At 41.0% G+C, this 16,671-nt stretch overlaps 1 protein-coding gene across 3 annotated transcripts in view; it reads left to right on the forward strand.

The window, feature by feature from the left end:
• Positions 1–16,671, forward strand: part of Zmynd8 (Zinc finger MYND-type containing 8) — a 596,751-nt gene that overhangs the window by 91,836 nt on the left and 488,244 nt on the right. The gene's annotated exons all lie outside the window — the stretch shown is intronic.

Genomic DNA, 16,671 nt, shown 5'->3' on the forward strand with positions numbered 1-16,671 from the left:
ACCAAAGGGCAGCACGTGTCCACCCATGATAACATATTTCATAAACAAGGATGTCCTTCAGGCTCGGTTTCTCAAAATATGCTGACTCCACTAATTAAGACGATGACATCTTGGTCAAAACAGGACAGTCCCCTTATTGCAGCAGGCGGCGCTTTCGTCGAGGCTCGGTTTACTTTCAAAATGCTGACAACAGTGAAGTGATGACAGGTTTGACCAAACAATACGGTAGTCGAATCTCGTCTCGCTGCTTACACTTGGAATAGATATTTCTGTCTTTAAAACATATCCTTTTAATAGTATTGAATCTACCCATGACAGAGAACCTCATCGCGCACAAGTCACAAGTAGAAGTTGTGCCATAGATTCAATTTTTCTGCAGTTTCAGAGTGTGCGAGACATCTCTTCGATATTTCACTATAGAACTAGATCCATTAAATGCTGGACTTGTTCAATAATCAAATTACGGCACCCAAGAATTCTCTTAAATCGAGCAAATCCTCAAAACTACCCTCTCTGGCACGTTTTTGCCAGAGGAAGTTGTATTAGCCTAGGAGCATTGACAAATATATGCAGTAAGTGAAAGAAAAATATCAAAAGCAAATTTTTCAGGGTTGGTACTTATGACCTACTGATTTGAAATCCATTAAGTCCCAAAAAACGGATCTGTTTTTGGGTGAGATGGCCATGACGTCCTGATGGAAGGTTCCTTTAGTAGCTTCCCAAGGGTATATATGACTACAGTGATATTCCGAGAGAATCAAACCAAAGGTTTCACAGAATTCTAACTTGTGGCGCGAGTACCCTTAAAATTTACTCTCAAGGGTATCGTATATAATCAGGAGACGTATTCTTGACACGCCACATGGCAATCTGCACCCCAAATAGCCTTTACGCTTCGAGGGGGATACGTGGCAGAATTAGAAGGGTTGCCGCATTAGAGGTTAGCCTGGTTCCCCTACTACTATCGTATCACAACCGCGCCAACTCCCTCTGGGGGTCATTCCTTGTAGCGTTGAGCATGGTGCTACAGATACAGCAGTTCAGGGGGGGGGAAACTGTGAAGATCTTTTCATAGCAAAGAAGGGTGGGTCCATCAGGACGTCATGGCCATCTCACCCAAAAATAGATTTTTCGCTTCGTTCAAAATCCGTTTTTTGGGCTCAAGCCATGACGTCCTGATGGAAGCAGGGAATAGTCATTTTTAGATGTTAGAAAAGGGGCCTCAAGGTAGCATATATTGTATGATCAAACATAAGTATACACTGAGAATACAAACGGTCTCAAGGATTGTATATATTGCGGAACCAATATCAGTGTCCCCATCCGTTGTTTGTAAGCGTATAATGATATGAGAAATACTTACATGAGTAAGTCAAGGAACTCTGGCATCTTAAACATGCAATTGTTGGGCGAATTAGGACGCAACTGCATTTTAGTAGACATTCCTAATAAATAACTACATGCTAAGTGAATGTAGCATGATAAGGAAATTATACAAGAGACATACACAGAAATTAATGTTCCCTTTTTTGAAAGCAAAAAAAAGATGAGTGCCACTCTCAGACTGAAGAAAAGCTCTTTTAATAATACTTCTCTTTATAATTTCTGTACATGAAATAGTCTAACAACACTGTACTATGTACACACGGCACTAGTGGTATCCGTATAATTTCACACCTGAGATTCTGAACAGTTTTGGTGTTACCTTGGCAACACTTATTCAAAGGGAGGTCACACGAAAAATGTTGACCCTTTCTCCTTTTAATTGATAGTCCCAATCAATTTACTGTTCATTGCATAGCTAGACGGCAGGGTCCAAAATACCACCTGCCGCCACCACATAATGCTTCAATCCATAGACTTGCTTAGCATAGTGTCTGTAAGACACTCTGGACAACCTCCGATCAGTAAATGAGCGAAGAGGCTGAAGTCCACACACTGAAAGGTTCAGTGATGAAGCAATTTTCTTGGATCTTTATCTGCAGGAGTACTGTCAGGATCCGCTCCGCGAATAAGGTAGGTGAGCTTCGCCCTCAGTTGTAGGGATAGTTTGATCCAAAGGTTTCTCCTGTAAAGAGCTGTTTCTCCTGAAGTCTGAAGTTCTATGAAGATAGACCTTAGACACTCTAGCAGACCTAGAGAGACATCTTCCTTCAGAGGGCAGATTCTCCAGGAACCCCACCTCTTAGTGGGTAGGTCGTCCTTAGTGAGAAAGGTTGGATCAGGAAAGAGATGCAGTTCTCCTACTTAATGTGGCCCTCATCCCCAGATAGGGCCACTATTTCACTAACTCTAGCCCCAGAGGCTATAGCGAACCGAAAAATAACCTTTTAGGTTAGATCCTTGAGGGAACAATCCTCATTGTTCACAGGTGAGGCATAATGTAGGACCTTGTCCAAAGACCATGAGATGGGCTTTGGTGGCGCTGCAGGCCTAAGCCTGCACATGTTTTCAGAATCTTATTAAAGATTTCATTCGTCAGATCCATTTAAAGGACATATAGAGGAGGTCTAGTCGGGGCTGACTTGCACATAGACATTGGTCCATGGATCCAAAGATCCAATCAAGTGACCTCTCTCGCAAAGTCGGCCATACTCTTGGTGCTTACTCAAGGGTTTATATGGGGACAGGGCCGAAGAACTAGACTTCTCATAGTATTCAAGGATACACTGCCTCCTTTCTCAAAGGCCATTGTGCTGTTGGCCGCCAGACCTTGATTATAGGGGTGGACAGAAAAGGACAGGCAGAAGATCATGAGATTCCTTTCGGTCCCTTTTGCTTTACAAAGCAACTTACTTTTCCCAAGAAACTCGTATTGTCTTCTAGGTGACTAGACTTGTATTCTTCTAGGAATTCTATTTTGCCTTTTGAGATCCCAGTCTTTTTCCTAACCGTTAGAGCAAGGAATTCATAAGATGAAGGGATCAGGTGTACTGTGATAAATCAAAGGCAGAAAACTTCTGAACCTCCTGGATAATCCTAGGTGCATAACTAGGACCAGCCTCAGCCTCAGTTCCTTCATTACAGGGAACGGGGTGTTCTTGGGCTACCTGGGAGCCAACAGAGCCCCTCTTCCCTGGAAGTGTCTCAGCATGTAGAGGGCCTTCCGCAGGAGATTTGATGGGCTGAACAGGAATTTTTAAGTCCATCCCTTGTATTCTAGAGACATGATGTCTGTTACCTCCACTAGAGGATCCTCGTATGGGGCTACAGTATATATCGAGATAGTATCTTGATGACGCTCGTGATGAAGAGAACGATCTGCAGCTCGGGGACTTGTTCCCATTTGGGAGGGAATGGGTCTGCGTCCGTGTACCATTCCAACTCTATTGGGTTGAGCTCGAGAAGAGCATCCGCTGATACCTTGCGGATCATTTATAAAAGAGCTGCTGATAGGCGCCATTCCCTTAAGGAAGGGATGGCTAACATTCCCTAATGAAATGAGACGTCCCTTATCCTCGACAGTTTCGACGCCTCATTATCGCTTCGATGCCCCAGATCAGCCTGAGGAGGTCTGATCTGCATGGAGAGAGTTTCTCCACCCATTACAGAGCTAATATGGCCTACGGGCCTGTGGCCTTTGGACATTGTAGGGTAAGCGAAGAGGGAATGACCATCATTGGTCCTATTAGATCTCTTCAAGTGTTTGATGCGTATCTTCTCCAGCCTCTTAACGCATCTTACAGCTGTGCACGTAGCACTGGGTTTGCCATTATCGTGAACTGGAGAGAGTTCAAAACTCCTCCCTGTTAGCGTCATTGAATCCTGACTGATTATAATAGTCTTTTGACAGACCTTGCGATCTCCTTTTACATCACCAAGGGAAAGGAGAGTTAGGGTGACCACAGGTTTCAATGATTTTTTAAAAACATTGAAGCCCCTGAGCTGGAGAGAATCGAGACTTCTTGAAGTTATTTTGCATCCCCGATGTTCCGGGGCCGGATCATCTCCATGGATGATCATAGACAGTCGTTTCGGGTGCTGCCCACCCCAGCCTGTCTGCTAATTCCGTGAAGATCTTAGGACTGAATCTAGTCTGACGAGAATCTTGTCTAGGATATATGTTATCTTCTGTAACTTGGATCCTAGGTAGGAGGAGAGGGGGTGACTGACTGGAAGTTGCCGATAGACATCTTTCAGGTGTGGCCAGACTGTCAACACCCCTTACTGAATAAGGTCCTTATGTTCAGAAGGATTAACATTCTGAACTTGCTGTTTTATTGGAACTTGTTGAGTGGCGCCAAGTCTAGAATGACTCAGAGTTTTCTTGAGTCCTTCACGTGAACACCAAACAGCCTTCCTTGGAAATAGATGGACTCTACTTTCCTTACCGCTAGTGTGCTCTAGAGTTCTAAGGTATACCCTTCCAGGGGATTTGGAATGTAGGAAGAGTTGAGGAAAGGATGGTGGAGGTATGTCCATTTCCATTCTAGTCTCATCTTGGTTAGGCCTTGGACCCAAGGATCGAAGGTCCAGCGATCCAGAAGGAACTTCCCTCCTACCAGAAGCGTCTGTTTGCTTCGCATGATCAGAAGGTGTACATATCTGACCGTCTGTGGAACAACGGTCATTGTAACTGTGAGATGCTGTTTAAGGGGACCGTCCGCCATGTCCGCCATTTTTTTTTTCTAATGATCCAAATTACACAATTTCTATATATGTTTTAGACATATATAATACCTTCATCATATAAAAATTTCAAGTCATTTGATCAAAAACTTTTGGATTTATTAGCAAAAATCATGATTTAAAAAAAATATTTAGGTACATTTTTCCCCACTACTATAATACCAATTGTATTGAAACTTATACCACGAAAACTACTCTAACAACCGAACAATTCTGTCAGACAGAATTTCGATTTTCCTTTCTGTTTTTTTTTTTAATGAATTTTTATTTTTTTCCCTCGTCTAGACAGAAAATAATCGTGAAAAAAAATGTAAAAAGAAACAAAATTTTGTCTGACAGAATTGTGGGATTTTTATTCTTCTTTTCAACGATATCTTTTTCTCTAATATCGAACAACAAATAAGTGAGAAAAATGTACCTAAGTGGGAATAAGTATGTTTTTGAGTTATGAGCTCCCGAAGATTTGCAGCAAACTTTCGCTTCTTTTCTAAAAGAAATCAAGATAATATTATTATAATAACTTTAATTGTTTATTCCTACATAAATGCACCCCAAACGAGGTATTTGAACCCCCAGTTTACTCTTCCTATGTTATGAGTTGCCAGCGATCTCTAATTGTTGCCAGTGTTTTAGTTAGCAGGTTTAAGCTTTGTACTCTTATCCATGTTTTCCTATTCTTGGTTTCTTTTTTCTTGTTCTCCACTTACTTTTTGTTCTTTCTATCACCTTATTGTAACATTGGCATTGCTATAAAATTCCAGAGGACGTTGTGAAAGCACAATCAATATACGAACTTTAGGTAAATAAACACATGCATTATAATTTCTATATGCCTTTGGAAACTTTGCTGATGTTTTCGTAGCTGGCAGTTTTCATTCACCTACCCTCTACCAATGCCTTTCATTTCTGCCAGAAGTACGAGATTTCGAAACATGAGAGAGAGAGAGAGAGAGAGAGAGAGAGAGATCATGAAAGCATTTTGCTGATATAGATAGCAGTTCAAATTGAGAGAGAGAGAGAGAGAGAGAGAGAGAGGAGAGAGAGAGAGAGAGAGAGAGAGAGAGAGAGAGAGAGAGAGAGAGAGAGAGCTATATCTTTATTGTTTGGACAAATGATTGACTATTTGTTCTTTCTATAACCTTAGTAACATTGGCCCTTGCTATAAATGTTCCCGAGGGCGTTGTGGAAACACAATGTACATACGAACTTCAAGTAAACAAACGCATACTGTACATTACAACTTCTATACATCTTTGGAAACTTTGGCTTTTGTTATTGTAGGAGTGGATTTCGTTCATCTACACTCTAACAATGCCTTCCATTTCTGCCAGACGTACGATAGATCGAAATATAAGTGAAACATCGCTATAGATATGCAAAATTAGCACACAAAGACGATTTTGTCAAACTCAGTCATGCAGACGACACATTAAGGATGACGTCATCATTTAAAAACCTCTATATCTTCGTTATTTGTGAAAATAATTGGCTGAAACTTCTAGGGAGTATGTACGACATGTTTACGCATACATAGAAGCAATAAAACTATTTTCAATTTCTGAAAGTTGTTATGTCAATACCCCATGGCGGACGGTCCCCTTAACATCCCAAGAAGAACTAAGAAACCTTTCCGTCCTCCTTTAAGGTCTTACCTGACTGTTTGCCTATATCAGCTTCTCAGTGTTTCACTGTAATAGAAGATTCCTTTCTAATGTATAACGCTTAGGATAAGTATGCTGAAAAAGAATAGGAGAGACACATACGTGTGAATCCTTCCAGCCAACTGCTGCGGCCTTCCTTATTATTGATTCTAGGGCATCCCCTTTTAAGTAGGGCCCGATGGAAGATTCTAGCCCATAAGGATAGAGTAGCGTAAACAGCGCCTACATCCAGGGAATTAATAATGAGAATCAAAGAGGCTGATGAAGAGTCAGCGTAAGAAAAAAGGGGGAAGTGGGTCCCCAATCAGGTAGGTCTCAGCAAAAGATTGTGCTTAGAAGCACAGCGTACTGGAAAACTATTCTATTGTATGGTTATGTACCAAAGATTTCTGTCAGTGCTATGGTCCTATACTACAGATGTACAGGGTATTGTATACACCTATACAACTGGCATATTACCGTCAAGGCTAGTACTTGGGGGTAAGTTAACTGGCACAATACTTCAGTACCGGTATGGCTAGCAGTTCTCCAACATGTCAGTGACTTGTCGGCTGTCAGCGGACCTGCTGACAGAAGTCACACCATCCTAGCCAGTATTCAATGTGACTGGGTAGTGGTGAAAACTATACGCATAGTCAGCCGCCCTCTGAATCATTGGCGACCCCTCGGGCTGTCGGCAGTCCGCCGGTTATCGGCGGGCTGCCGACTGAAGGCATACCAACTCAGCTATTGACTGGGTGGTGACCAAGGGCACACGCTGCTGGCTCTCGGCGGCGGAGTCAGATGTGACAGTGAATCAATGACTCCCGTCGTTGTTATCACTACAAGGTGTGGCCTGATTGGTAACGTCTCTGCCTGGTGTTTGCCAGTCGGGGGTTCGAGTCCTGCTCAGACTCGTTAGTGCCGTTAGTGTCTGTAACCTTACCATCCTTGTGAGGTAAGGTTGGGGGTTCGGGGGAGCTTTAAGACTTTAAAACCTTTAAAAGGAACACTAAATTGCCAGTTATCGCAATGAATAAGTGAAATCTTCGGTCCAATTCCCGTAGAGTTTCCGTATTTTTGCGAGTTCACAACTGAACCGCATTTTTGCTTCAGATAACTTCTGAAACCAAACCAACCATAATTCAACAGCTTGAGACTGCCATCGTGTATGCACTGGCAGCGAGGGGGGGGGGGTTACCCTCATCCTCACCTCTTCTCCTCGAACGGGAGTGGAGAAAGGAGGGATAGGGGACAGGATGTCTCATCTTTAGGAAGCTGTAATATAGGTAGGTATAGTTTCGGAGAGATTTTAGAAATCTCAGACCTAAATGTGTAAATGTTATGAGCTGTATACCAGATTCTATTAACTTGGGATTTTCAAGACCTTCGACAGTAAGGTCTGGCCTACTTACAGGTCGGAGGGTCTCAGACGGGGTTGGGGATTTGGAAATAATGTTGCTGGGGGCATGAACCTGCATGTATTATGTCCGTGAAAGTACCCACTCTTATAACTGCATAAGACTGCGATGCATCATCTGGTGTCCCTCCTGTAAAGAAAGGAGAACAGAAATGAGTATTCAATTGATTATCACACTGATAAACAATTTGCAAAAATCATCTTTTGACAAAAATAGCTTAGGAAGAAAGCTGTAAAGGGATAGTGGGAGACACATACCCGTGTATCCCTTCGAGCCAATGCTGTTACTTCCTCTCAGTATTAAGATAAGGAGATTCCTCCAACTGGGGAATTCCAGGTAAAAAAGGGGGTCGAACACCTAGGTGTAAGGAAGTGTACAAAGCACTGTCCCCCCTTATACTTAACACTGTGAGGTAAGCAGGACTGATTTCACAACCAGAGTATCGAAGGAATGCCATTCTTTCTATATAGGAGCGGTACCAGCAGAAGCTCGCACAAGGGATAAAAGACATATATTTGTGCATCCCAACCCATCTATTTGCTGTGACCTGCCTTACAATATTAAATCAGGGAGTTTCCTGGTCAAGGAAACTCAGGGATAAGGGCTGTCTCCTTTAAGGGTTAGAGGTGTCACACCACCAGCCCTTTACGAAATTTAATATTGTAGGGTAAATGGAAACTGATTTCAAATCAGAATGTTGACGAAATATTATTCTATCAATATAGGATTGGGTTCAGCAAATACCTGGGCAGGGATACCCAAGATATATTGGAAATAACTACTAGTATAATATATACAGTACGTTAGTTTTCCATCTGCCGTATATACTATACTGCAAATATACTGACTATCTGTTTAGACATATACTGTAGTTCAGCCGGCATGTTGCCGGATTAGCTAGCTCTTGCCGGAACATTTAGCATGCTAGCTAAGAGAGAGAGAGAGAGAGAAAGCATGGAGTGAAGGCTATCTATTACTGTGTATGTATACAGTAATAAAGGATGTAAAAGTCTAATTTTGCTGCCTTTCTCCGAAAAGAAGGTTCAAATGGAAGGGGAGAATGTAACATTCAGGCTTCCATCTAGCCACAGCACTATTGCCGGCTTACCACTGTAGGCCAGCCTCCGGCAGCATTAGTACAGTCAGCATGCTACCGACTGAGTCGGTACCTATCTGTGCCAGTCTACTACCGGCCAGAGCAACACGCCGACAACAGAAGTTGTGGCCAGCAGTTCAAGGGAGAACTGGAGAACCTTGGTGACAAAAGGGACCTCCCACCCACAGCTGTCATGGCCGCCGGAAGCCGTCAGTCGCCAACAGCCGTCAGCTGAGGAGAGGGGGTCTGGCCGGCTCCGGCAACCCACCGGCAATGGTAAGGTTGCAGGACGCCGGCTCAGGAAAGACAATGGCTCGGCCATCGTAAAAGAACAGAGGAGGGGGGGGGAAAGGGTCCTACACGAGGTATGGGAGGAGCCGGCAATGTTGCCAGACCTACACACCTTGAAGAAACTCTGTTTCAGTACCGGCAGAACCCCAAGCGGCAGGAGAATCTTCTATTCTCCAGCTTAGGAGGTCCTAATACAGTTAAGGGGACGGCAGTCCATGCCGTTCCTCTCAACAAGGGAGAAACAGAGTTCCAATGCCGCCGCCATCCTAGGCCACAAGAGTATACTACTCTACAGCCTAGGCTAGGGTCTGCGAGCATAGGACTAGTCTACTAGACCACAGGGAGAAGGTGGCAGCATCATGCAACCACTTCAGGTGTAATCTAGGGAGGACTAGCCTCCTATGCCGGCAGCTCAGCCGGCAGGGGAATGCAATCACCCCGCCGACCAACTGCCGACAAAAGACTGAATACTCTGAGGTTCTGATCGAATCCTAAAACTTGCCGTCTGCTGTTAAGGGATGAGACAGAAAACTCTAGGCTAGCCATGCCTGAATTCGAAATTCAAGGCCGGCGCAGAGAGTTGTAGCCTAAGGTTACTCTCAGAGGGAAGAGAGATTACCCATAAATCTCTATTCGAGACTAGTAATGGCTAATATAATTCCAGGAGATATCAATCTCCAATGAATGATAACCGAAACACATGGGTAACCGGGTAAATGTCGAAAGTATATATTGTCTAGGTTGGGTTACCTAGGCAAGGCGAGATCTCCGTTACCTAAAATCACCAAAACTCTGACATATACGATTAACACAGAAAAGGGAAAATTATGCATATAAATATCTTTATAATATAAAATGCCTAAATAGATTTCTTAATAACAATTAATGCTATTTAAACCGGAAAGGTCGTTCTGTTAACTAAATAACACTTGCCCAATGAACGACGGCGCCTATGGCGACACCGGTGACTGGCGTAGATCCAAACACAATAATTACACTAATTTCATTGTGAGGTTGGAACTAAAATACATATTGTAAACAATGAATATTCAACTTTATAGATGGAGAAAGAAGCCGTAGAAAGCATAAAGATTCCTAGAAATCGATCGAAAATGTCAGATCAACAGGGAACACCACCGTAGCGAGGCGCTACAAATAAAGGAATGACCGCCAGAGGGAGTTGGCGTGGTTGTGATACGATAGTAGTAGGGGAACCAGGGTAACCTCTAATGCGGCTACCCTTCTAATTCTGCCATGTATCCCCCTCAAAGCGTAAAGGCTATTTGGGGTGCAGATTGCCATGTGGCGTGTCAAGAATACGTCCCCTGATTATATACGATACCCTTGAGAGTAAATCTTAAGGGTACTCGCGCCAGAAGTTAGAATTCTGTGAAACCTTTGGTAGATTCTCTGGGAATATCACTGTAGTCATATATAGCCTTGGGAAGCTACTAAAGGAACCTTCCATCAGGACGTCATGGCTTGAGCCCAAAAATCCCTAAGTGAGCTTGATGCTTAAGGGCCAAAAAACAAAGATGATGGCAATAACTACAACTTTTTTAACAAAGATAGTGGCGACAAATATAACTTCAATAATCCAGCTCACAAACCTGTGTAATACATCTTTTCCATCTAATTTGATGATGAGGAACCATTATTACTTTTTTTTTTTAAGATATAAGGACAGTGTGACCTAAAAATGGATTACTAACCTAAAAAGTATGAAGTATCCTTTGAGTTAGATGTAAATTATTAGGTACCCTATTAATGTATGTGAACAAAGAATTAATTGATTTAGAACAGAAACTTCAACAATTACACTAACTGAGCTATTGTGTTGGTGCACTATGCTGCTAATCGTAGGTTCTTGCTTTGTGGATTCAGTTTTTTGTGGCCAAGAACAGTGTATACCTATTGATTAAAAATACTCATAAAAATCGCGATAAAATGTAAGCTGGGCGATGATTTCAAATAGCCCGCGCTTCCTTATATTGGGAGAGCTGCGGGCCACTACCTATCTCTACACCCAGCTGGTCCTAGCTCTTTTTTTTACAGCGTATATCCATTTACTGTGGCAGAAAATTACAGCTACATTTGAAATAAATTGGATTTTGATTGAACTGGTGTTATACTTAACTGTATCCAATAATAATGTATGTAATATTCACATTTTAATATTGTATTTATAATTAAAATCATAGTAAATTATAATCTCATGCATCGTTTACATTCAAATCAACTGATCAACCCTGCATAGTCCGTCGTCAACCTGTATTCACTTTCACGATATTATCCCATTGATATGACCATTCATTTTCATAGAATTACCTCACTGATTTAACCTATCATGCATATTAGTATGAAATCTCTTTCACATTATTATTGGCTGTCACTTATTATTATATCCTTAATCGTTTTCCAAATTCCTTCCCAAATCCCTTTCGTACATTTACATATCTCTCCCACACACATCTACAACGTATCTTTCCAACTCTTTTGATTCTCTAGTTTCTGCGATTTCATTCATCTTCTCTTTTCTAACATTCATCCATCATTTTCTTATTAATCATTCTAAATCCCATTCTTATCCCTCATTCCACCTATTCCCATTCCTATTTCTTATTCCTTCTCTCATTTCCCAAATTCCTTGATTTTGCTAATTTATTTGAATTACAGTGATGCCTCAGCATACGAAAGTAATCCGTTCAGGATACGGTTTCGTATGCTGATTTTTCCGTATCCTGAGTCGCGTTTTACATGTAAATAGCCTAATCCGTTCCAAGCCTTATGAAAAGATACCTTTTCTTTCATAAACACGCTAAACTGTAGTAATAAACATGCAATGCAGCCATTTCTATCATTCAATAATTAACCCAACCATTAAAAACAGCCTAATCCATTCCAGAAACCATCATGAGATTATTCAATAATGTAGTTATAGCCTAGTTATCCCCTCCAAGCCCTGAGAAAACGGTCCGTTTTCTGTACTACTGTATAAAAGTTACGGTACTGTATGTAAAGCATTTGGATCAGTGAAGGTGTATTGTTACCTGTACACCTAAATTAAGGGTTGATATTCTGAAGAAAAAGGTACAGTTAATTATGAAAAAAGTTGAAACTTACCTTTTGATTGAGACCATGTCCGATAGCGAAGTCGCGGCAGAGGAGGATGGCATAAGGCAGAAAACGTAACAAGTGATAGACTACGTACAATAATTTACACACTTAACACATTAACACTTAAACTTTACGAAATAAAAAAGTGGCAGAAATAATTAACACTCAACATTATGTATGGAAAACTATAAAATGAAAGAAAAAATTAATTTAATACTTAACGGTAACATAAAACTTAAAATTGAATTCGACGAGTTGGGATCTCGTAAGCTTTTCGTATCCTGAAATCTTTTTCGTATACTGGGGCATAAAAATCTTTGTATCGCTTTTCGTACCCTGAATTTTTCTTAAGCAGAAACTTTCGTATCCAGAGGTATCACTGTAGCCAGATTTGGCTGAGGGGATATGCAAGAACGGGAAACTATCATCGTCTGCTGATTGGCTACCGCCTTCCCATATCTTGGGTTAATTGCTCCCTTTGTCGTATTGTTTTGTCCTTCTCTCTCCCTGTTTTCATTTTGTTTCGTGCTCCGCTACCCGAATTCCTCCTCGTTCACCCGTAAGTTCTCGTTCACTTCCTTGTTATCCCTCGTCTCTTTCATTTCATTTCAGTTTACTCAATTTCATTATATATTCTTTCTTACAACTATTGGTCTCTTTTTCATCTCTTCTCCTCCTTCTTTCTTACGATATTCCTCACTATACATTGTCTGCATTAATGCTTCTGTGGTATTAACGTAAGATTTTGTGTGAATGGACATACAGTATCGTATTAAAGTTGCTCTTTTCCGTCTTCGTACACTCGCGTATTATGACGGACCCTGTGCCTCGCTGTTGTGTTGAGTAACGAATGATCTTTTCCCGCTGTATTTTATATTTTCCTTTCAGTTTTTCATAACTTGTTTGTGCCCTTTTTCCTTTTTCCCTTTCCCTAACTAAATTTTTTTCCCTGTCTTTTCTGCCTCTTTGCTGCTCTTCTTGTTCTCAACCCCTTTTGTTCTCCTGTCTTGTAAATCATTCTTTGCCTTCTAGGAGAAGGACACTCCAAAATCAAACCATTGTTCTCTAGTCTTGGGTAGTGCCAGAGCCTCTGTACCATGGTCTTCCACTGTCTTAGGTTAGAGTTCTCTTGCTTGAGGGCACACTCGGGCACACTGTTCTATCTAGTTTCTCTTCCTCTTGTTTTGTTAAAGGTTTTATAGTTTATATAGGAAATATTATTGTTCCTAAAATATTTTATATTTCATTGTTTCCTTTTCTCACTGGGCTATTTTCCCTTTTGGGGCCCCTGGGCTTATAGCATCCAGGTTTTCTAACTAGGGTTGTAGCTTAGCATTTGATAATATTAATACCAACCACCTGCTCTCTCGCTATCCCTCACCTACACCGTCCCCGGGACCACCCACCTCCCCTCCCCCTACCCCACACTCATTCGCCTTCAACAGAAACTAAGATTTAATTTATTACACGAGAGAGAGAGAGAGAGAGAGAGAGAGAGAGAGAGAGAGAGAGAGAGAGAGAGAGAGAGGAGAGAGAGAGAGAGTGGGGGGGTTTAAGAAAGTATAAATATAATATACTGCACTAGGAACAGTGCATAAGAAGTTACTTCATGCTTCAAGAAAATGCGTAGTGGCGTAGACTACGAGTCGTATGAACTAAAACACTGAACACTTACATTAGCCTAAGTACAGTTATGCTGTACTGTACTTTAGTAATATTACTATACATATACTACAGTATTATACACTACATTATGAGTGAGTATTAGGTTACATTACAGTTTTACTAAATAGGAACAACTTTTGCTTTACAGGACAGTAAATGGATGATGATGACTCGGTAAAACTTTACCTTAGCACAATACTGTACTGTAACCTTACTGTGTCCAGTACATAGTGTACATGTGTGCAAACGTATTGTACACTGTACAGATGATTATAAACTTGTAGAAACCAAATTAAAACGATATTAGTCAGTATTCACTTTGTTAATAATCAGCTCGGGCACCCGTTCGTGGCAAGGGCAGTGACTTTTTAGGTTAGGAGTTAGCTCACCCTATTGCAGCATCTATTCGCGAAAATTCTCTTTTCGCGCCTGTGTCTGTAACGTAACTATTGCTAAGAAGGAGGGTTTACTGTATATACAAACAAGATGCAGCAGCTGCTATACTGTGACCTTGTTGAATTTGAATTTCATGCATGCTGCTGAAATTGTGCAAACAATTAAATCCCGTGCATGTGGTTATTATGACATTCATCGTCATCATCATTTCCTACGCCTATTAAGGCAAAGGTCCTCAGCTAAATTTCGCCAGTCTTCTCTATTTTGAGCTTTTAATTCAATACTTCTCCATTCATCATCTCCTACTTTGCGCTGTATAGTCCTCAGCCATGTAGGCCTAGGTCTTCCAACTCTTCTAGTGCCTTGTGGAGTACCGCTGAACATTTGGTGAACCAATCTCTCTTGGGGAGTGTGAAGAGCATGCCCAAATCATCTCCATCTACCCCTCATCATGATCTCATCTACATATGGCACTCTCATATTCTCTCTTATCACTTCATAATCCTGTCCTGCCATCTAACTCCCAATATCCTTTGGGGGGGGGGGGGGGTGGTTGTTCTCAAATCTACTAAATCTGTTGGAGATTGTCTCACTGTCATACCATGACTCATGTCCATATAGTAACATCAATCTCACTAAGCATATATATATATATATATTTTTAGGGGTATATGCTTCTTATTTGCCACAGTCGATATTTCATTAATATATCTATTAGTGATTCTTGCACCATAGCCACTCCCCGAGTTCATAGCTTTGTCAGCCTCATTTGCTTTGCCATCTAAATATTTTTTTTTTGTCATTCCTGGCTTTTCTTTTGACCTCACTGTTAATACTGGAATACATAGCATACTCTTGTAATTTTCATTACTTTCTTGAAAACTCAAAAATCAATTTCTGTCTTATTCTCCTTTTTACAGTACCCCAAGTATCATTTGATATTCATGACTTTCTCCTTGTAACTGCATGTCCCAAGACCTAATTACCAACTGACTGATATATGTTCTTAATATCACACTATTTTTCATTAATTGTCTGCTCTTCGACTCTTAAAGTCTCTTAGACTGCAAATCGATTCCTACATGCAATTGCAAATGTTTCTCTATGCCCTTCCTCTAAAAGCTTAGTTGTATCAAACCTAGGTTTTCTATCTACCTTTCTGTTGGGAGCTTTCAGTTTTAATTTCAGTGTGGCAATGAGGAGCTAGTGATCACTGCTAACATCTGCACCTTTATAGCTTCTTACATTTCTCAAGAGGCCTTCTCTTATTATTAATGGTAATTTGATCTATTTGATTTTTGTAATTGCCACATGGCAAAGTCCAAGTATATTTGTGGATGTCTTTGTGCTGAACAGAAACTTATGAAATGTGCTCCATTTTCATTTGCAACTAAACCAAGACCTTTGACATTACAAATGATTAATCTTCACTATCTTCAATGGGGGAGCATTAGTGCAATTTATCCTGAAACAGTTGGAATTCATTATGTACAGTTTAGTCCTGATTTTCTTCACATGCATCTTTAACCATGCCCTGTCTTACATCAACATGAAATCATGCATAATATTTGAACAGAAGCTGTGTGTATGTAGTTAAATATTGAATTTAGCGTACTATCACTAATTTCCCAGCCCCAGTTGATTGGCTCCAATTGTCCTGGTTTCCCTAGCCACTCCTGAACTGTATTGTATCTGGCTTTTTGAGGACCAAGAATCTGCCAGTTCTCCGTAACAAGCACTTTAAAACCTTTTTTCCAATATTGTAGAGTGCAGATATGGAGTCACACCCTGTAATTACATGAGCAACAAGCAGGTAATCCCTTATCCATGGATGCAGTGCTAATTTGATATAGTCTGTGCTATAGATATCATATCTGGTATATAACATGTATAGATTCAGGAGAGCTTTATCAACCAGCATTACGAGTAAGTCAGTGTTTCTCCCCACTACCATAACTGGAATTTTAGTGCTATCAACAACTTCAAGTGCATTACTACTTGCTACATATAAGGAAGTCTGCATCTCCTGTACTCTGGTGGCATGATATGCCCACAGTGTTAAGTACTATCATAAATTTAGCAATGTGCTTTGCCTTTTATGATTTGCTTAAATTGAGTGTTGGTTGATAATTACTTGCGAGCTCAGTTCAAATAGAATGTCTTGGGATAGGTTCTGGCTTTTAGCACTGCAGTTTTGTTCTGTCACCCTTGTTGACTTCCTGAACTCAGGATACCCATCAAAGCATATGATAGAATTAGGTCAATAGTTGTTGATGACATAACATAGTTATCACGAACATCCGTGTAAGTGCAGCTCGATGGCCAGAGCACACTGTGCAGAAGATGGCCTCTGTCCATCACATGCACAGTATTTGGTAAGTGTTCTGAAGGTGACCTTGGATATCTGCACGGTTTT

This window comes from Palaemon carinicauda, chromosome 15 (assembly GCF_036898095.1).
Source record: "Palaemon carinicauda isolate YSFRI2023 chromosome 15, ASM3689809v2, whole genome shotgun sequence".
Lineage (NCBI taxonomy): Eukaryota > Metazoa > Arthropoda > Malacostraca > Decapoda > Palaemonidae > Palaemon > Palaemon carinicauda.